Source organism: Triturus cristatus, chromosome 2_2 (assembly GCF_964204655.1).
Source record: "Triturus cristatus chromosome 2_2, aTriCri1.1, whole genome shotgun sequence".
NCBI classification, from domain to species: domain Eukaryota; kingdom Metazoa; phylum Chordata; class Amphibia; order Caudata; family Salamandridae; genus Triturus; species Triturus cristatus.
The window spans coordinates 1,034,191,450-1,034,215,067 of NC_140582.1; positions in this window are offsets into that span (position 1 = coordinate 1,034,191,450).

Genomic DNA, 23,618 nt, shown 5'->3' on the forward strand with positions numbered 1-23,618 from the left:
CAGCAGCTCTTCGGAGTTTATTATTAAAGGCAGTGGTACACCGCCCCACAGTCACCCAGACACCGGCTGCATGGTAAGAAGTTGTTTTCCCTCAAGTGATGTACTTTCATTTGGCGTTCTTGCTACACCATGTTCATTTTCTGAAGTGAACTCAGATAAATAATTTAAATGTTTTTACACGTACATAAGATTGCAAAATCAGGACTCAATCTCACCAAATGTTTCCATCGTGACTTTTAATCTATAGTCATACTGCACATATTTATAAATGTGTTACCAATGCTCGTCTATCTCCTCTATAAATCACATGTATGTCACCATCAAAGGCGATTTTATAGGCGCAGATTTACTTTATATTCTAGACAATTATACATGGTGCAAAGTTGTGTATATTTATTGAAACTAACTTTTCAAGCTAGAAGCACTAAATAGGATGCTGCAATTCAAATGTGATGAAAAAATAAATCAGCCCATTGGACGCGAATATGTGCCCGCTGCTTTGGGTCTGCCTCCTTGACCCATTGGCTTCCTTCTGTTAAACTCTATCGACCAGTGATTGAATATTGGATTAGCCCAGAGGACTATTTCTTTCTCACTGTCCTGTATCGAATGGCGTTACCCTAATGACTTTCAGAGGAGTCTGTGACCTGAATCACTGCTGATGGGAGAGCTGCCCGGTTAGTGATGCGGCAGAAGGACTGTGGATACAGGGCTACAGGGCCAGTGACATATTGAACCACAAAATGCAAAAGGGTTGATCATTGAAACTGCCCAGACCGAGAACCCTGCTGGATTATGAAGGGTATGCCCTCAAGTCAGATGGATGCCACCTCTTACAAGAAGATACCCCTCACAATTCAAAAGTGTTCCTCGGCCTCCAGTACCTTTAACTTGTTAAACGAAAAAGCACTTTTTAATACTTTTGCACACTGTGTCTACTTCCCAGCCTGCTGGCTATTCAAGCTGTGACCAAGCACTACTCCAGGATGCGCTTATATCTTCATGAATAGCACCAAAGTCCTTCCAAGCAAATTTAAGCCCTGGAGACTGTTTTTATGTGGCACTGGCCACAGTCGTATATCCCTACCCCGGCACACGTCCCTTCTGTTTCTCACACATAAGTGACTAGACTGTCAGCTCCTGGTCATGCTGGACCTCAACAAAGTCACACAACCTTTTCCTGGGCAGACGGTCTCTGGTGTTGGTTTAGATGCCACAGCCCGTTGTTGCTCATGTCATTGCAATCTCACCATTTCATGTGGGGTAGGGGAGTTATGCCAGGCTGTAACTAGAACTTGGCACTCTACCATGCACTGTGTTCTGAGAAATTATTTAAGATGTCATAAGTCTATTTATGACCGCTATGATTTCACGTGCAATAAGTTATATAACATGCAAGAGTATAACCGGTGCATAGAGAAAGGGTGAGATATAGTTAAAGTAGTGTGGCAACTAATGCGAGAAGAATGTGTACAGAGGTGCTCGACATATGGTAAATTGAAGGTGGTGTGTAAATTAAAATTGTATGTCTAACTAGTGGTGCATAAATTAGAAATTTAAGTTAGAACTATACCTTCATAATGTCTCCAATTTGTATAGTTTAAGTTGGGTTTGTGTATTAAGACTAAATAAAGTTTTCCCAACAATAACTTAGCTTTAACTTTTGTTTGTTTTTTCAATACATTTAAATGTTTTTTTTTTTTTTAATAAAAATGTGTTTCAAATCATGTTTGAGTACCATTTAATTAAGTGTTGTCAGGTGCAACGTCGTAGAGAATAGTTAAGACAGTGTTGTACAGTGTAGTGCCATAGAGTCCAGAGTGGTGAAGTAGATTGCAGTGGAGTGGAGTTGTGTATAGTGAAGTAAAGTGTAATATAGTGGAGTGGTGTGGCGTGGTGTGTCATGCAGTGGAGTACTGTAGAGTGTAGTGGTGCATTGTACAGTGGAGTAGTGTCATGCAGTACAGTTAAGTTTCGTACAGTGGAGTATCATCGATTGTAGTGTTATGGAGTCGAGTGGAGTGTTGTAAAGTGTCATAGAGTTGAGTACAGTGTGGTAGAATGGCATGGAGTGGAGTAGAGTGTTGTACAGTTCAGTGTAGAGGCATACAGTGTAGTACGATGTCATACTGTGGCATACAGTGTCGTAGAGTGTTGTAGAGTGCAGTTTTATAAAATACAGTTAAGTGATGTAGTATGGAGTTGCATATATTGGACTATCGTACAGTGGGCTGAACTGTCGCACAATGTAGTCGAGTTGAGTGGCATACCATAGATTGGACTAAAGTGCCATATAGTGGAGTGGCATCTGCTATAGTACAGTGTAGTGGAGTGTAGTACAATGTAGTGGCATATCATACAGTGGAGTAAAGTGTTATAGAGTGGGGTATCATATCATACAGGAGAGTGGTATGCCCTGTTGTAGAGTGTGTGAAACTGTCATAGAGTAGAGAACAGTATGGTGGTGTTGAGTGTAGTACTGTGTTGTACAGTTGAGTGAGGTAGAGTAAACTAGAATGTGGTACAGTGTGCTAGATTGGAGTGGCGTACAGTCTTGACAAGTGTAGAGGCATACAGTGCCATTGAGCGTAGTGGCATACACTGAAGAGGCATACAGTGGAGTAGAGTCTAGAGTGGAGTGTTGTAGAGTGTAGTGGTGCCCAATGAAATAGCATACAGTGGAGGTGTTTAGAGTGGAGTGGCATATACTGGAGTAGAGTTGCGTAGAGTGGAGTAGCATACACTGAAATAGCATACTTTGTAATGGCTTACAGTGCATAGATGTAGAGCGGAATAACGTACAGCGGAGTAGCGCAAAGTTGAGTGGCGTACATTGTAGTGGCTTATAATGCAGTGGGGTACAGTAGGGTAGGGTGGAGTGAAAGACAAAACATAGAGTGGACAGGCATACAGTGGAATTGCACAGAGTGGTGTGGCATAAAGTAGCATGAGATAAAGAGAAGTGTAGTAGGTTGGCTTAGAATGGAGTAGTGTACATAGGAGTGTTTTACAGTATAGTGTTGTGGAGTGGTGTAAAGCAGAATAGCGTACAGTGGAGTGGCGAACTGTAGAGTGGTGTAGAATGGAGTGTGTTAGAGTGTAATAGCATACAGTGGAGTAGCGTAGAGTGCAGTGGCGATTAGTGGAGCGGCATACAGTGAAGTGAGATACAGTGGAGTGGCAAACAGTAGAATAGGGTAGAGTGGAATAGCTTATAGTGGAGTGTCATACAGTAGAGTGGCATAGAGTGGAATAGCATACATTAGAGTAGCATACACTGAAATAGCGCATAGTAGCATACAGTATGTTGTACACTGTAGTGATGCACATCACAGAGGCATAGATTGGAATAGCGTACAGTGTAGTGGTGTGAAGTGCAGTGTCATACAGTGGAGCAGTGTACGTGGAGTGAGGATCATTATAGTGGCATACAGTAGAATAGCGGAGAGCGGAGTATCATAGTGTTGAGTGAAATAGAGTGGCATAGAGTGGAATAGCATAGAGTGGAATAGCAAATATAGAGTTCAATACAGTGGAGTGGAATAGAGTGAAATAGCTTCAAGTGGAGTGGCGTAGAGAGGAATAGCGTATTGTGGAGTGGCGTTCAGTGTAGTAGCATAGAGTGGATTGGCGAGTTGCGTACAGTGGGATAGCATAGAGTGAAGCAGCATAGAATGGAGTAGCATACAGTGGAGTGGAGTGGCGTAGAGTGGATTGGCATAGAGTGGAGTGGGGTAGAGTGGAGTGAGGTAGAGTGGAGTAGCGTATAGTGGAGTAGCATACAGTGGAGTGGCGTAGAGCAGATTCTGGTGGATTAGCATGGAGTGGAGTAGAGTGGGGTACAAAGGAATAACATATAGTAGACTGGAGTATTGTAGAATGGTGTAGAGTGTTGTGGCATACAGTGGCAGCTGTCAACATTTGAAAGCGGTGGGCGTTGAAGTTTGGCACAAGTGCCCTGTGGCGAGCACGCATTGCTTGCAAGTCCGACTGCCATAAGGTAGTTTGGGATGACTCCCCCACAACATGAGTGGGCAAATGGTGCATTGTCAATCAAATTTGAGAAACCACGAAGGTTAATAAAGTAATTGTGAAACTGTCCCTGCAGAAGGGAAGCCAACGATAAGCTAACCTGTAGTGTGTTCAATACCTTCACCTGTCAAAGTCAACCTATGTTGCACCAAGGAAGATGGTGTTTATTGGGACATGTACTCTGTGGTCATCCTGGAACACAGTAGAGGTCAGCGTTCACCCAGCCACTTATTTTAGTAAGCCTGTTCTATGCCCATGCTAAGAAGGTGCCATGATGTCAAGGAGAGCAGTTTCTGTGCTGACACCAGTAAGATGCTCATGGTACGCTTGGCATCCCATTACCCACCTTGGAACACTCTTGAAATAGTGTTGGTCAAGCCACTCATTCTGCAACCACTTGCAGGGACTCCATAGAGTGCTGGGCTATCCCACCCTGGGGCACCACACTCCTCCAGGAGCACTACTGACAGATGTTTCTACCCCAACACTTATTGCAGGAGTCCCATCCCAAGTCCCATCCCTTGGCTCCATGGAGTAAAGGGTCCAACCTGTGACAGTGCAATGAGAGACTGAGCCCACACCTCCACAGAGCAAGGTACTCATCCGTCAGGGCCTATCCCAAAACCTGTCTGAAAAGGATGCCACGGAGTGGAACTTCACTTGAGATACCTATTCTAGGAGGCCACCCTGGAGCACCATGGAGGGAGGAGTTCACACTGGAGCATCGTGAAGGGAAGTGTACACCCTACAGTACCACATATTCTAAAAGTGAAGGTAGAAAGAGGACTAAATCCTGCCACTTATTTCTAAATAAAACTCTAAGATAAAATGGAAGGTATTCTACACCCCAATACATCTTCTAGTACGTTCCCTTCACATGTTGTTCAATAGTCAAAACAACCTTGGGCACCACAAAGTGCATTATTCACCTCAATACTGATTCTAGGAGGGGGTTCACCTGGAGTGAAGGGATCACCTAGTACCTCAATATAGCAAGCGTCTCCTTGTATACCAACTACGAACCTTCAGAACTTTTATATCTTTCGAAAATCCCAATTTAAATGAGAACATTGATACATTACATTAACGGAAGCAGTAATATCAAGTAGAAGCTTATTAACTGTGAGGTAGCATCCCAAGTTAGTACAACAAATGGGTCCCATGGCCCTTTTTGCACCTAGACCTTTGTTTAAGAATAATGCTACTGAAAATTGAAAGGACACAGGGTGGCGAACAACAAGGGATAAAGGAGGGGAAAAATATAATTTACACAGCTGCAACCTGTTTCCTCAACAGGTTCATTTGTACGAGACCCACTGTCAATACATCAGTTCCCACTCAAATAATAACTTCCTATTCTTGGCCCAACAGTGCTTAGTGTGAAATAATGATATGCCAGAAGAGTCTCACAGTCCTCTAATTAATTTTTCTCAGTTTTTTTGTGAGTATGAAACTTCACCACTTTGTTTGCTTTTTTTTAAAACAATGATATACTATTTTCAAATGTCTATTTTAGTTGTGTCAATCAAGTTGAATAAAGCAGGAAAAACTGACCAAAGATAATGGGCATGCAACAAAAATTCAGTAGTTGGCCCAGCTAATCACCCACGAAGCCCATTTATACAAACATGGCCTATGATGAAGTACTGTGAGTCTGTAGGAGAAGGCTGTCCATCAAACAACGGAGTCATCTTAAGTTCAGTTCCTCTGTCCTACAATTTCATTAAAGCTCATGGCACACATGGTACGACTGTTGCTACCAAGCCTTCCCCGTGACATGGGCACTCAAACATATTTGTGAAATGTGTTCATTTTATCACTTATATCAGAGCGTTCCTGCCTTATCTTATGCCCCGCTGTAATGTGTGATCCTTTTGCCAGTTCAGACATTTTAGTCAACAGGACTTTGCATCTTGGGACTTGTAGTTTCTCTTTAACATCACACAGTCTCAAAATTCCAACATACAAAATGCAGATGACTAAAAGCCTGTGTTTGCTGGCGGTGCCACATATGATACTGGGCCACCTTTTCCTCGTGCGCACATTTGTCGCCTCTTTAGAAACACTTCTTCGTATTAAGGAGACATTATGAGTGAGTTGAAAACAGGGGTGAGCCTCCACACCCGCTGTTAACTGGATGCTGCAGCCCGAACCCCAGAGACACAAGTGGCAATCTTACCTCCACACACCATCTTATTTACTCTATGTGACAGCAACACTCTGTACCCTCAAAGTGGCCTCAGGCTTGTCTCTTACAGGGACTATACATTCCTTGCCCTTCACGCACCGGGATTTACAGAGATCATCCTGAGTGTCTCTTTCACCGCACGCTTCCAGGCTGAAAAGGGAAACCGAGCAAGCAATGCCCCAGTGCGAAACAGTCAGTCAAGTGTTTTCATTGCTATAAGTTTTGCAAAGTTAAGTCAGTGGAAAGGTGGTGAAGTCATTGAACCCTCTTTATTCCCTGGCCTTCAAAGTTGGAGAGTAATGTGGTGAGAAAGGGAAATGTTAAACACTGTTAACCCCCTCCTCAACAACCATGCAGACGAGCTGTTAGCCCGGATATATGCTACATTGTTGGCAAAGTATGTGATGTGTGACCAAAAACATCTCACACAATGACTGCACAATAAACACAGGTACATAAGGCACCACTATGTACGCTGCTCACTCAGCTCCAGGCTGCTACTGCCAGCCAAACACAGATGCTGGTCTGGAGCAGCAAAAGTAATCCATACGGCCCTGCAATTAACAGAAGAGCGCAAAGCAAACACTTCGAGTCTGTGCAGTGTGTCTTCAGAAATCCTGATGACAACTGTACATATTCAATTTCTCAGCTTCCCGTCTGCTTTCAGACTCTACCCCACCCTTTCCCAAAGCGTAATAGGACAGCCACAACCCCCTGTAGGGAGTTGGGAAAGGGTGGGGTGCCATTCTCTCCATTCCCTGCTTGACGTGAAGCCCTTGGTGCTACAGGGCTTCAGGCTGAAGCGCCCAGTGCTAACTTTACCCCCACATCATCAGAGGGTGGAGACTGTTCCTCGAGGCAATGTCTTTGCTGAGCTGATGACCTCACAGGCCTCTGAGTTGTGAGCTCATCAGCCCAGCAAATACTGTACATTTAGGGTCCCACAGGTAGCATTCAAGAGTGCAATGGATCCGCATCTCTGGCATAACATGAGACTTATCAATCATCTCAGGCCAGCAACATTAGTCACAAGCAAGAGGTATGTGTGTGTATTAAAAAATAAAAAACAGATAATGACAGTTGTTTTTCACTTTTGCAATGGGTGACCCTGGGGGGAGGGGGTAAAGGTAAAGGGGGAGGAGTCTCAACGCCACTAGTAACATGGAGTCTGATATCATAGAGTGGAGTGAAGTGTCATACAGTGGATTTCCATACAGTGGAATAGTGTTGAGTGGATTGGTGTACAGTGTAGTGGTGTATAATGAAGCAGCTTTCAGTTGAATAGTGTACAGTGGGGTAGTGTACAGTGCAGTGACATAAAGTGGAGAGTGGTAGAAGGGAATGGCATACAGTGGAATCGCATAGAGTGGTGTGGCACAAAGTAGAATGACATAAAGTGTAGTGGTCAAGAGTGGACTGACGTAGAGTGGAGGGAGGTACAGTGTAGTGGCGTCCAGTCGAATAAAGTGAAGTGGCATAGAGCTGAGTAGCATACAGGGGAGTGCTCAGGAGTATAATAGCCCACACTGGAGTGGGGAAGACTGGGGTGGCATAGAGTCAACTAGCGGAGAATGGAGTGGCAAACACTGGAGTATGGTAGAGTGAGGTGGCATAGAGTGGAGTGGGGTTCAGTGGAATAACATAGAGTGGAGTGGCGTATAATGGAATAGCATAGATTGAAGTGTTGTAGAGTGGAATACCATGGACTATTGTGAAGTGGGGAGGGCTAGAGTGTAGTGGAGTAGACTGTAGTGGCATACAGTGTACTAGCAGCATACTGTGGAGTGGTGTAGACTGGCCTGTTGTAAAGTGTAGTGGCAAACAGTATAACAGCATTGCGTGTAGTGGTGTAGAGAGGAGTGGACTAGAGTGGAGTGGCATACAGTGGATAACTGTGCAGTGGAGTGGTGTAGAGAGGAATAACATTGAGCTTACTGGCGTACAGTGTATTGATGTAGAGTGGAGGGGCATATAGTGGAGTAGTGTATTGTAGAGTGGAGTGGCATACAGTGGACTAGCATACAATGTAGTAGGGTAGAGTGGAGTGGCAATGAATGGTGTGGTGGACATTGTAATAGCGTAAAGTGAATTGTCTTAAAATGAAGTGGCGTATAGTGGAGTGGTGTACAATGGAGTGGAAGAGAATCGAGTGGTGTACACTGTATTTGGGTACAGTGGATTGTCATAAAATGGAGTGACATACAGTGGAGTGGTGTAGAGTGGAGTGGGGACGTACACTGGAATAGCATACATTGCAGTACAGTGAGATTCTCTGAAATAGCATACAGTAGAGTGGCATAGAGTACAATAGTGTAGAGAGTAGTGTTGTAGAGTGGAGTTGCGTAGAGTGGAGAAGTGTAGAGTAAAGAGGCATAGAGCGGACTAGCATGGACTGGGGTGTCATAGAATGGGGTAGCATAGAGTGTAATAGCGTACAGTGAAGTGGCATGTACTGCAGTGGTGTAAGGAGAAGTACAGTGGAGTGGCGCATAATGGAGTGGCCTACAGTGTCATAGTGTAGAATGGAGTGGAGTGGCATAGAGTGAAGTGTGGTAATTGAAACAGACATAGTGGGAAAGTGTGCAAAAGGATGTAGTTGTAATGCATCAGGAATGCATATTATGAGGTGTTAATTTTTGTTAGTATGTGTGAATAGTGTAAGTGGAATTAAAGTTAGAAGTTAAAAAAAAACATAGTTATATATTGTGCAGTGGTATACCACTGTAAGTTTGCAGTATGCTGTGTTACATGCTGATGGGCAGCCAGTATGTAATTTGCTAGTGGTTGTGTTTACCGAAGGTAAAAGCCATCCACATGGTTTTTAGCACAGTTTGACTGTGCGTTTTGCTGCATTCTGAGTTACAGTTTTAGACATATGTAAATACTAGGTTTTAATGTTCACTACCTATTACCACTTTACTAAAGTGGTAATAGGTAGAGAAATATATTTATACATTTCTATATATTGTTACAGCAGTTTAGGTAGAGCTGCACATTATTTGTAATGTTTTTAAGTAGAGCGGTAACTTGAAGGTATTACTGAGGCGCTCCGTAGATATCTTTGAACATATTAAATATGATCGAAATAGAAAATACTCTGTAGTATTCTATATTTGGAAAATATAGTGTATTACAGTGTATTTAAAAAAAAATAATAGATTTATTTTTTCAATTAATTTATTTAAAGTACTGCTGTACCCCGTATATTTAAAAAAAATATATATATATATATATATAGATATATAAAAACTTATATTTTTTCCTACCCTTTTTGCCACTTTAATAAAGTGGTAATAGGTGGGGAAAAATATCAACTTTAATACTTAACTATATCTGAAGGTGTAACACAGAACACAGCCAAAGTGTACCTGAAAGCAAGATGGCTGACTTTATCTTTTGGAAAGGCAGTCATTAGCCAATCAAACAAGCATTTGCAATGTAATGGGTCTCGCATTTATGAGAGTTTGAGCTATTGGGATTCTAAATGACAATGCCATTTATTTATGTGTTTTGAAAATCAGCAGCCGGTGCGTAAACACACTTTGTACTTGTAGTCCTTGTTTACGAGAAGCAAGGTTGGCAGTGAAAGAGGTGCACTTGCTGCCAGCTTTGCATTGCAAATGCTTGTTTATTTTTTATATTTTACAAAGCACACTAATGCCTTCATGGTTACCATCCCATGAAGCCCACCAATAACAGTACAGAAAAAGTGTAAAGCATGTCTATTCAACAAAAATAAATTTAGGAAAAGATTTAGTGACAGACTTGTAACCTGAAGTAAGATTCAACAAAAAAGTGAAGAGTTTTATGGCCTGGCCATTGCTTAAGAAAAAGACCTACCTACACCTCTTCATTTACGAATGTTATGAAGAACTAATAGTCCAGCTCATGCTTCAAGTTTCAAGTTTGCTGATGCAGAGCGTAGACCTCCAGAAAGATGGTAAGGAATGGTCAAATTTAGTATAATGCAAGGCCATTCTCATCGACAAATGCACAACATTTTTAATTTGACATGCTTTCAAACGGGAAGCACTTGACTCAATTGACATTTCTGTAATAAACCTGCCCGTGCCCCTATCCTATTGGTTGCACATAATGTGAGCAGGACTCTCTCTAGCTGGAACTGTAGTCTGCTTAGATGCCCCAGCTCCAATTTCCACCTAATGTACCTTCACTCTCACCAAGGTAAAGGTTTATGGTAGTGTGCCACCTATAGAGTAGTTCACCCTAGTGCTAGGTGGAACGAAAGGTTTCAGGGTAACAGGAAATTTGAATACCTTTAGAACACTTTGGGTCACAGCCATTGAGGATCTCAAACGTCCTCAGCAGCAGAATTAGTCCACCTCTGTTACAGCACTAACACAGTGGGATAATGCGCCCCAGATCTCCAGTGAGTGGAAACCGCCCCCTCTGTTTAATGTACGACCATAACTGTGTACAGCGCTGATAGTTGCAGACCGCCAGGGCCTTGCACGTACGGACTTGTTTAGATCATTCACTTCCCCTAAAAGCTCGATACGCTACCCAGCAGACACAATGAAATGCAGATTGCTCACTGTGCATCTCAAACGCTGCTCGTTAAAATAAAAGGAAAAGAAAATCAATGGCAGAACCAACAGTCTCAAAGGCAAGGTATACTGGCTTTGCGAATGCTTGTTGAGTCAAACAAAAATGCAGTAAAACTCAATGAGTGTCACTGCAACTGTGTTACTATCAATTGAACTGTTACATCGTCCTTTTTGCATACAATAACAAGGAAACTACAAAGGAAGCATGCAGATCCTTTCGAAAACATAATGTGTGATGGTTTTCTACATGGCGCCAACCTATTGCCTCGGTGTCACTTGAAACTGCTTTGTAATACCAAATTACACACAGAAGGGGTTCAGAAAGGTGCTCAGGTGCTGGTGAGGTACAGAAATGTGTGCAGGTTAAGATGCACATAGAGATGACTGCATGTCACCTCTAGTGCAGGGTTTGCTACGACCCTCAGTAGAACCGAGGGACGGCTCTGCTTCTTGTTCATAATGTGGCCAGTGTCTGACCTGAGACAAACCTCTCTTGGGTGTCACCTTTGTACAGGGTCCTACTGCAACGCTTACAAGGGTGCACAAACAAGATAGCTGAATGGGTTCAGCACCTGCCACGCTGTGTCACTCTTTCTAGCCCTGGCTGCGTCTAGCTAAGCGCTTAGAGTAGAGGTGCATCGCCACAAGACGCCACGAGTGCTGCAAGGGCTCCCTTATTTACAATAAAAGGCGTCGGCTCATTCTGTTTGTTGTTTGCTGTGAAAATTAGCCCTGTACGAGTAGTATACAAAGTTCAATTAAAAAAACACTGCGTTTTTAAAAATACATGTTTGCAAGCTTTCTTTTTTTTTCTTCGTGCCTGTGAAGTTGCTGCTGCAAATGCTAAATAATTTTGAAGGTGGTGTGAAGAAGGGGTACACCCAAACTTTAAAGTGGATTTTTGTCGGCTGTCAGTGAGACACGCCCTACACAAAGCGCGCGGCCAGTAGAAGCCAGAAAAAACATTTTATTAGACACATCTTCTTTCCTCCCGTGTCCCCGATGGAAAATGAGCCTGAAAGACACAGACTGGGCGAGTGGGAAGGCCTCCTGTAGCCATCCTTCCCTTAGTTCTTGCTTACCTTGCTTTTATTGAAGCTGATTTTGATGTTGCTCTCTGTTTTCAGGAGCGACACATATGGTCATTTTGAAGGAAGGGTGTGTATTTTATGAGGGAGCTGCTAAAGTGATTTTTTATTTCATTACATAAATAAACAAAATGTTGTTTTCAAAATTACCCGCATAAGAGTCTGCATTTTAACACAGTACCTTTAGGAACCCACTCTGTTCTATTTCCGAGCACGGGCTGGCAACGCACGTGTTTTATGAGAGAATTTTTTTTATTTTTTATTAAGACTTCACGTGCCCTAGTCCAATGGTACCTTTGCTGACAAATGTGGATTAATTTTAGTACATGAACCACACTTTTTCCCTTGCAGCCTTGGAATGGAGTAGTCGGCATCGTTCTCTGAGAGCCGCTTGCCACTGAAAGTTAATTTCCCCTCTCTACACTGGCATGCTGAGTGCTGCGCTGAGAGGGAATAAGAAGGCTGGTGTGGCACAGCATTGCTAGTGAAGCAGGAAAATTGGTTTTTAACTACTGTTCATCGAGCCAAGGTCCCTTACATTCTGGGCGAGGGGGCAGAACAAACGGAAAGGAAGCGATTCTACTAGATGAAGTCACAACAGTGAATAGCTGGAATCCAATCTGGCTATTCAAAGTAAAGACTTCCAGCTGAAGCCATATGCAAGTCAAAACACCAACTGGATTCCAAGTCCTGAACTGAAATAATGGCAAACCAGAGTCCCGAGCGCAGCAGACCATCTGTGCGGTAAAGAGATAGCTCATGACTTGGCTCCGCCATTAGGTCAAGAGCGGCTGCCACGGATCACTATAACCCCCCCCCCCCCCAAATCAATTCAAACTTTTCAATTGTTCTGCCTCGCCCAAGATCACACTATTGTGGTCGAGCGGGGATGCCGCAATTTGAACTCAGGTGAGGTCTCCCATTGCCACTCCGATTACACTAGACGAGCATGTGCACATGATCACATACAGCACACGGGCTTACCCTTCGCTGGGACTGGGGCAGTGACTTCCCCTCTGATTCTAAACACAGCAGCGCCGTCAGCAAGAGTCCCCAAGTCACAAAGGGCCCGATTCACAGAACTAACTTAAGACAAAATCCTAAACTTACTACCATTTTAGTATTCACAGAAGGCACTTACTCACTTTGGTATTCACAGAAGGCACTTACTCATTTCAGTATTCACAGAAGTTAGGAGTCCTAACATTAGGAGTCCTAAATGCCTTCTGTGAATACCGAAAGTCTTAAAGTTAGAATTTTTCTCAGTTTAGGAGTAGTAAAGTTAGGACTCCTAACTTTAGGGCTCCTAAATACCTTCTGTGAATACCGAAATGGTAGGAAGTTTAGGATTTTGTCTTAAGATAGTTCTGTGAATCGGGCCCAAAGTGTGAAGCGTGCATCCTTGTCTGTGCCACAGCAGCAGGAAGGCAGCAAAAATACAAAAACAAGTATAAATAAACAGCGGCCGTGAAATGGGAGCCGCGAGCGTGCCAGTCGTAGCAAACAGAAGGGCAAAACCTCTGTACGCAAGTATAAGCAAATGGCGGCCGTAAAAGGGTCAGCAAAATGTAACAAACAGCATGCGCTGCCCACCCCTCGCGCACACCGGCTCCTGCCGCAGCCTTGCGCATGCGCCGCTGCCATGTTTACGTCAGGCAGAGATGCGCGACCCAAAAAAAGTGCGATCTGGCTGACGAAAACTGTAGTTGGTGGCCGCTGCTTCCAGACTACACAGAAGTCAGTTTAACATCATCAGCCACTAAAAAGCAAGCTAACAGGAGCCACGCCAACATTCAGCAAATGGCAAGTGGCTGGAGAAACTACCGGCCGCTTGCCAACACATACAAATAACTTGACGTCTCGCTGAGACAGCGCATGCGCTGCCAAGACAAGACATAAAAATGACTTGTCGTTGCTATGTACTGTGGTAATTTGTGAAAAACCGCTCTGCAAGAGTATCACGACAAGATATCACTAACTTAAAAAACTATCATTTAAATATTACTTACGCGACTTACCTGAAATACCCCAAAGGATAATGTGCCTGCCATAATGTCTAATCTTGCCAAATTTAATTCAAATACGTTCATCCATTTTCACCCAATTGATGAACCTTCACAAAACTTGACATACTCTGCCAATGTACAAAGAGGATTTGGCGTGCAAAGTTTCATGGAGATTCCTCAAACGGCCTGAAGGAAAGAAAGATCTGATGAATGCAGGCCCCAGCTAGGCCCGCAGGACACAAGGGTTCGCTCTCCTGTAATGGAATCTATAAGGAAGTTGGCACGGAAACTGCAAAGTACAAAGACAGCATTTATTAACCCTTAAGGGTGGTCCTACAATCCACACAACACTCTTCAGTATTGCATAGAGTAGCACAAAGAACCTTCGTACATGGTCCCCTTTTATACACAGTAGAGGGGCTCATAAGTGGGTGGATACAACATGAAGACGAAGAACATTACCATTTATGGTCATTTTCGATACTGAATCAATATGTGGGCGGAGCTAACGCACTCCTTGAGCCCGCGAAAACATGGTCAAGCAAGGCTAACTGATAACAGATGTGGTCAAGTCTGGGCATGTGCCAGATGGACAAAGGAGCTATTTATAGACTGTTACTAGGCAGATTACAAGAGCAACTAACACAGAGGTTGGACTCTTCTCGTGGGGAACACGTGGAAGCATGACAATACAAAATGGAGTCCAAGCTTCGGCCAACATAGCAGAGAAAACACGATCTATAACAGAGGAATTAATGTCTTTAGTAAATGCTTAATCACATCGTTGTTTCATTTTACAACAGACGACCCTTTCAGCATTTACTGAAGACATCCGGTTTGTTAGGATAATCATCATGTATGTCAATTGTCATCATTCCTTCAACTTCTTTAGCTAAACGTTTTTGGTGGGCAACATCAGCAATAGCTTTCTTATCAGGGATACAGAATGATACACATAATGAGCAGAGCAAGGGACCACACTGAACGCAGATACAGCATGAAAACAGAACCGCTACAATAATGCAGAGACCAGTTAGAACCTTCCATCCCCAGGCGGTAATTAACGCCCAAAACCATCCAGAAAAGGACCAAGTGCCGTTTTCTGTATGGATCTCAGCTGCAATTTTATGCAGTTTATTGATGGCATTATAAACTGATGGCGTATGATCAGGGATAAACACACAACAGCTACTTCCAATAATTTTACATGCTCCTCCTCTGTCAGCTAGCATAACGTCTAATACCATACGATTCTGCAATGCAACAATTCTAGTAATCTGCAATTCCTCCGTAAGATTCCCAAGAGCAGCAGCAGTCTGATTTGTCACAGCTTCTACCACTCTTGTTAATCTTCGGATCTTCCTACTGTTCAGGGCGGCTCCAACAAAGAAAAACAGGCCTAAGTTAAAATCAATATACTGTTGCAGACTGGTGTCAGTCTGATCTACATCGTCAATTGATAAAGTACGTTTATACCTATTTACAGTCACATTATTTAATAATTTCAAATCCTTATGATAAGATGCGGGAGCTAGGAATACAGGAGGTAATAGAAATGATACATAGCATACCCCAGACCACCCAGCCGGCAGACGGTAATAACCTTTATTTCCACACACAAAGTACGTATTATGGGAGGCTAAGAAGGTACTATTGTTCAACCCATCAATATTCAAAACAGTAATGCAATCACTAACACCAACAGGGATGAAACCCACACTCTGGACACACAGGTCCGCTTGAGCTTGTGCTACTTGAATCACAAATTTATCTTTTCCCACAGTGTCTCTTGTGTTCGTAAAGATGTAGGGAATGGACTCATTGTCTGGTCGGTACTCTTCCCACTCCCAAATTGTCCCATTCGCTTGTGGATACCCATTTTTGTCTTGATGACATTCTTTATTGAGTCTGAAGAGCAATCGTCCCACTGTCGGTTTCCGAGTGGCAAAAAGCAAAGTATACCATGCTCTACAAGAGCCATTATGAGAGAAAGGAAGTGGTATAAATGGCGTTCCTCCTTTCTTCTGATGAGCTGGCATCATCCCACATATCCAACAGTTCGTAGCATTCGTAGCAACGTGGGTATGATGCAGCATCTGGATGAAAGTGTTATTCAAGTAAGATTGTCGATGCTTCAACTCTTGATACGGTAATGTATAAAAGTAGTGCTCCTCAGGCACCGGAGTTGTCAACACAAGAATCTTCCGAGCGGGAGTTACATCCTCCACGAACCATGTGGTTATCCCAACAATGGCTACTGTCAACATGAACCCTAATGCGCAAAGTATTTTCTTTTTCTCCATATCAAAGCAAAAATAAAACCCAATATCTTCCTGAAACTAAAAGTCTGTCAGAACTCTTCCCCTTGGGCAGCGGTTGATTTCTTCACCAGCGGGCCAAGACGGGTGTCGCTACACTAATGCAGGGCTGATCCCCCCCCCCTTGCCTCATCGGCTCTCCGTTTCACTAACCCAAGGGCCGTTCTGACAGTATGTCCCGGTACTGGAAAACTCACTTCCTTGGTCGAAGATGATATCGCCTTCCTCCAGGAGTCGTGTGGTCCGGAAAGAGCTCCTCAGTGGCGTTTGGCTCCGCAGCACGGCCTGTCTCTGCAGCCAAAATTTCTCGTTGATCGGTCAGCACGGCAGGTTCCACCAATCCGGGCGGCACCTTCCTACAGTGCAGGGAGTGGATCCAATTCTTTCTGTTGGAGACTCGCACAGCCGTCCTCGTTGCGAGGAGGACCTGCTCAGGGCCCACCCATCTCGGCTCCAAGCTGTTCGTTCTGTCGAAGACTTTCACCATGACATGGTCACCAGGCCGGAGACCATGTCCTTCGCCGGTAGACCGATCAGGGAGCGCCTCTCGGACCTGTTGATGGATAGAAACCAAGTTATCCGTTAACTGTGCCAGATAATCGCTCATCATTACACAAGGTACATCATACACAGCCTTAGGTCTTGGTGGACCCCAAATATTCATTGGGCGTCCAAAAACGATCTCATATGGCGTAAGGCCAGTTCGAGAGTGCGGTACTGATCTAATTGACAATAACGCCAGTGGCAAAGCGTCTGGCCAAGTCAAAGACGTCGAAGCTTGAATTTTGGCGATCTTAAGCTTCAGTGTACCATTATACTTCTCAACTAGGCCTGCAGACTGAGGGTGAAACACGGCGTGGAACTTCTGAGTGATGCCTAGACCCTTCAAGACATACTTTATAACATCCGCTACAAAGTGAGGGCCATTATCACTCCACAGAAGTCTACAAACGCCATATCGGGGGAAAAACTCCTTCAGCAGCAGCTTCGCAGTAGTCATTGCAGTATTGTCTTTCGTAGGGTATGCTTCAACCCATTTGCTGAAGGCGCAAACCACTACTAGAACATACTTCAGATTATTACAGCGCTCCAGCTGGATGTAATCCATCTGCAGAATCTCAAAGGGTGCAGTGGGTTTCACAAATCCTCCTGCTGGAGTTCGAGTACCCTTTCCTGGGTTATACCTCAGGCAGATCATACAGGTCTGCACCACCCTCTTTGCTGTGCTAGCAATCTCTGGATGCTCCCAGACTTGGGTAAGCAATTTCACAATTGCGGAAGCTCCAACATGTGCTAGCCCATGTGCCATCTGAACCATAGGTTGTACAAAGGCCGTGGGTAATTTCCATCTATCCATCTGCTTATTTCTCCAGCAACCCTCGTCATCCAGTTCTCCCTCGCTAGCCCATTGTTCCCGCTCTTTGTCAGAAGCGGTCCTTTGCATTTCCCGCACTTCCTCCTTCGCATCATGCCATCTCTCCACCTGTGACTTCACTACATACATGGCAGTAGTACCGGGCTGCATCGCAGTCTCCCGTGCTACTCGATCCGCTAACGCATTCCCTTCTCCAACTTTATCAACCACTTTCCTATGGGCGCTACACTTAACGATGGCAATTTTCTTTGGGTACGTCAATGCAGTTAAAAGATTATGAACTAACTCTCCATGCATTATCTGTACTCCATGTGACGTTAAAAACCCTCTCTCCTTCCAGAGTAGGCCGAAGTCATGCGCTACTCCGAAGGCATAGCGGCTATCTGTATAAACATTCACACATAGTCCTGTACTGAGCTCACATGCTCGTGTTAATGCTATCAGTTCCGCTGCTTGAGCTGATTTCTGTGGTATGCGTGCTGTCTCCACTATCGTTTGTAATGTGGTAATTGCATATGCTGCTGAAGTCGTACCATCTGGTAGCTTCAGACAGGATCCATCCACCCACAGTTCCCCATCTACATCTGAAAAGGGCGTATCCTGGAGATCAATACGACCCTTTGTTTGTTCCTCAGTCACGAGAATACAATCATGCGCTTTCCGCGCCTCAGGCTGGGTTTCGGGGTATGGCAAGAATGTTGCCGGGTTCAACGTTACGCACCTTTTCAACGTAATATGAGGAGCCAAAAGCGTCAACTCATATCCCGTTAAACGGGCACTGGTCAAATGCTGCGTCTTTGTTTGATTAAGCAGGGCATCGACAGCATGGGGGACTAATACCAACAGCTTATGAGATAACACAATTCCCTCGCTTTGGCGTATTGACACAGCTGTCGCCGCAACCGAGCGAAAACACCCTGGTAATGCTCGGGCGACAGGATCAAGTACAGCCGAAAAATATGCACATGGGCGCTGCTTATCGCCGTGCATCTGCACTAAAACTGACAATGCACATCCATCTTTCTCATGCACATACAACGAAAAGGGTTTTGCATAATCAGGGGTTCCTAACACTGGTGCTGAACAAAGGGCCTGTCGTAGTTGCTGAAAAGCAGTATCACACTCATCTGACCAAGGGATTGGGATAGGCGTGTCCTTTGTCAAAAGGGCTAACAATGGCTTAGCTATGTGCGAAAACCCCAATATCCACTGTCTACAAAAAGAAACAAGGCCCAAAAATGCACGCACATCCTTCTGTGTGGATGGTCTCGGTGTATCCAAAATTACTTGGATACGATCCGGTGTGAGTGCACGTCCCTCCTTAGACAAAAGGTGACCCAGATAAGTCACCTTTGGTCTACAGAATTGCAATTTCTTCCTAGATACCTTATGATTGCGGGACGCTAGAAAGGAAAGTAAGGATAACGTACTTTTTTCACACAACTCCAGGGTGTCAGCCGCCAGCAAGATGTCATCAACATATTGAATGAGGGCGACCCCCTCGAGCAGAACAAAGGAATCCAATTGTCGTTTCAAAGCCTGACTGTAAATGCTAGGGCTTTCTGTATAGCCCTGGGGAATCCTACAGAAACGATAAGATCTATTATTCAATGTAAACCCAAAAAGATATCGGCTATCAGGGTGAATGGGAATGGAAAAGAAAGCATTTTTCAAATCAATCACTGAGAACATGGTCGCCGTAGGCGGGACCAAGGTAAGCAACGTCGTGATATCGGAAACCACTGGGTATTGAGGTATCACGATCTTGTTCACTTCTCTCAAATCAATTATAAACCGATAAACTCTGGCATCCGTATCCTTTTTCAGTATGGGAAGAATCGGACTGTTACAAATGTTGTAGGGGACTTCCTCGACTACCCCAACCGTTATCAAATCCTGCACTATCTGTATGAGAGCCTCCTCACCCTCCTGGGAAATACGGTACTGTGGGAGGTGTGGTAACACCGCCCCCTCCTGGACGCTAATGTGGACCGGCGGAATCACCATGTGTCCCACATCAGTATCCGAAGTTGCCCACAAAGCATGAGGGAGGGTAGCTAACAGCGCATCCTCTGACATCGTACACATCCGTTCAGATCGGGGGTAATTGTCATTCAATATTACCCGCACACCAGCAGGGGAGCAGCGGATAGTAGCCCTAAAGTGCTTTAACATATCAAGACCCATAATATTGTCCGGTGTGTACGGGGCAAGCAGAAACGGACAGGGTGCAGAAAAAGAATCAACCTTAAACATGAGGGGCTGTGAAAGAGGGCTTCGGGAGAGTGTACCATCAAACCCTACCGATGTGACCATTAAGCCGGATGGGGGAGCCCCCGGAACCAATTGCTTAGATAGCGCACTACGTGTCGCTCCAGTATCCACTAGGAACTGATCAGTAGAGCCCAAAACCTCAGCCGATACATAAGGGCCCTTCTGATCGACCGGCACCTCAACTGATTCTAACCCCCATCCAACGCAATCCTATGCATGCTGAGAGTCATGGTACCCCGACCGGTCAATTCCTGATGCTTGATACTGATGCTGGCGATCGAAAACATTTGATCTATCTCGGTGCTGCCCAGCAGACTCAAAACGAGCCTGTTCGTTAGAATTCCCTCGAAAGTTCGAGAAACCCCCTCTACCTCGCGGGCCACCGTGGGTATGCCCCTGGCGCGATGCATGCAACACCGGGCAGTCCCTAGCCCAATGACCCGATTGCTTACAATACGCACATTGATTCCTATTCAAATCAGACCGGCCCGAGGGAGGACCATAAGATCCTCCCCTACCTCTACTACTACCCCGTCGAGGCGGGCCATAGACTTGCGCCAACATCACCTTTGTTTTCAAATCTTTCGATTTCTTTTCCTCCTGGCCCTTTGCTTCTTGCTCCTGACGCTCATAATACTGGGCGATAGTCAGGAGGGCCGTCGGTGTAGCGGAGGACCAAGAACTTTCACTCGCTTTTAGACGGGCCGCAACTGCCGGCAGCAGATTAGCTACATATTTATCCGCAAAAAGGTGGCGTCCCGTATCGTCGGTAAGCGACTGTCCACTAAAATCATGAAACGTCTCCTCAAAGCGCGTAAAGAAGTCCGCAACTGACTCGTCAACTTTCTGTTTACATGCAGCTAACATATTCCAGTCAATTTTTTTAGGGGGAATAATTGTCTTCAACTTAGCCACAATAGCAGCAGGGAGATCTAAAATATTCTGGGGCGGTTTCTGCGCAGGCTTCCTCTCCCTATCCTCATCCTCCAGTTCAGACCATCGAGCCTTAAAAGTGGCAACATCATCTACCTTCCGCACAGATCGCCACATGTCTGGTGGTAGAATAAGCCCAAAGAACCAATCTATATCTGCTAAAGTCATAACGCAAGAATTCAAGGCCCCCTCAACTTCTTCATAGAAGGCTGCTGGATTCTTGCGGGGGTCGGGCAGCGCATTCTTTAATGCCATAACATCAGCCCTATGCCACGGAGTGTAAACCCAATTATACACAAAATATCCCTTAGCATCGGTGGAGGTAATGTCTGAGCTAGTCCCCGCTCCTTTAGGAGGAACATACAAAGGCGCCGCCTCTCGCATTGGTTTAACATGCACTATGTCATCCTTATCTGACTGGGAGGTGGATGAGTGGCCCTCTGTTGTGCACGAATCCGACTGCTTCTCCTCCCCTGCTCGCTGGCGCGCTTTCTCTTTATAGACCAGCACCTCGTCCCGCAAGGCGAACAGCCGCCGAGCCGTATCTGGAGCCTTAGAAAAAGAGAAAACACCATTACGCAATGCTTTAGCATCCGATGATACTTCGTCGGGCTCAAAAACACCAGAACGTTTCCGGAAAGCATCAATCACTTCCTCCGCGAAATGACCCAGAAAATACAATTTATCTCTCTCCTGCCACGCCCCCCAAGTATGAAATAATTCCTCTATGGATATCTTGCCGTTAAGTGCACGGAAGGAAATTTGCCGAAGCGCAGCCATTTGTTCGGCTGATAACATGGACCGCGTATCTACCTTACCCGGACCCGGGACAGAATCTTGCGGCCGCGGAGCAGATGCGCCGACATAAGGGGGCGGAGAGCGATCTAGTAAATAAAAATCATCATCAAGATTATTAAGGACAGGATAAAGTGGCTGCCGAACAGCGTATTGACCCGAGACTTGTAGCCTACGCTCCTTCTCTTGCCTGTCCGTCTGTTCTCTGTCCTTCCGACGCTTCGCTTCCTGTGCTCGCACATGATCATTCTTCCGTTGTTCTTTATCAAACAGCGCTTTCTCACGCTTCTCTCGCTCACGCACCTCCTTCACCCACAACCGCACACACTCAAACATATCCTGACGAGCACGCCGCTTACACATACACTGTTCCACATACTCAATCTTACGTATATCAAACGATCCATACAAAGGCCATCGCAACTCAGGATCCTTTTTTGTATATTTCCTCCATACTGTGCTGTACATTATGGAAGAAAGACCATGCTTCACATACATATCCCTATTAGGAGTCCCCTCTGGGGGAGCTGGAGCAGATTCCTCGAGGTTCAACCGGTTCCCAAAACAGCCACACCACTTACGGAGTGCGCTGAAAACAGGCATGCTCAGAAATAATGCAAAATATGCAATATTATAGAAAAATGGCACTTAATCGTTGCGCCGTTCAAAGTTACACAGCTCCGGAGAAATCTCTCCACATTACCTGCCTATATGTGTTGCAACGCATATATATTCACAAAGACAAATTCAAAATATGACTAGTCATCACAAATCAAACTCAAATAGCCAGATCAGGCTTCAAAAACTCGGAGCAAGTACCGTACACCGGTTCTTACCAATCAAGAGTCCAGATTCCAACTGCCAAGCTCCACAATCGCCCAAACGGCTTTCACGGCAAGACCGACAGAAGAGGTCTCAGTCGAGGACCGGCGCCACCCAGACGGTCAGCTCGGAAGGGAAGGAAGAAAAACCTCGGGATGCCAGGGCTAAGACGCCGCTGGCAGTGATCACGTCCCCGGTCCAATTCCTCACCTTCGTCGCGACCAGTCCTTCGAGCATCCGAGTCGCCGATGAGCCCCACGTGACGGGCGCCAATTGATGAATACAGGCCCCAGCTAGGCCCGCAGGACACAAGGGTTCGCTCTCCTGTAATGGAATCTATAAGGAAGTTGGCACGGAAACTGCAAAGTACAAAGAAAGCATTTATTAACCCTTAAGGGTGGTCCTACAATCCACACAACACTCTTCAGTATTGCATAGAGTAGCACAAAGAACCTTCGTACATGGTCCCCTTTTATACACAGTAGAGGGGCTCATAAGTGGGTGGATACAACATGAAGACGAAGAACATTACCATTTATGGTCATTTTCGATACTGAATCAATATGTGGGCGGAGCTAACGCACTCCTTGAGCCCGCGAAAACATGGTCAAGCAAGGCTAACTGATAACAGATGTGGTCAAGTCTGGGCATGTGCCAGATGGACAAAGGAGCTATTTATAGACTGTTACTAGGCAGATTACAAGAGCAACTAACACAGAGGTTGGACTCTTCTCGTGGGGAACACGTGGAAGCATGACAATACAAAATGGAGTCCAAGCTTCGGCCAACATAGCAGAGAAAACACGATCTATAACAGAGGAATTAATGTCTTTAGTAAATGCTTAATCACATCGTTGTTTCATTTTACAACAGATCTGCTTATATTGTTACCCCCACTTTTTGATTGATGTAATGCTGTTTCTGACTAGTCTGACTTGGATCCTGCTAATCTGGACCCCAGTCTTTCTGCTCTTTCTCCTAAATTGTTATGGTAAGTACTTACGTACACCCTAGATTGGTTACTGGGGTACCCTTATCAGTCCCTAGTATATGGTACTAAGGTCCCCAGGACATAGGTACCCCAGAGGTCCCCCATAGGCTGAAGCATGTATTATGCCACCTGTGGGAGACCATTCAAACTACCACTGCAGGCCTGCCATTGCAGCCTGTGTAAGCTGGTGCTAGCACTACTTACGAAAGATATAGGTTTCCCTATATC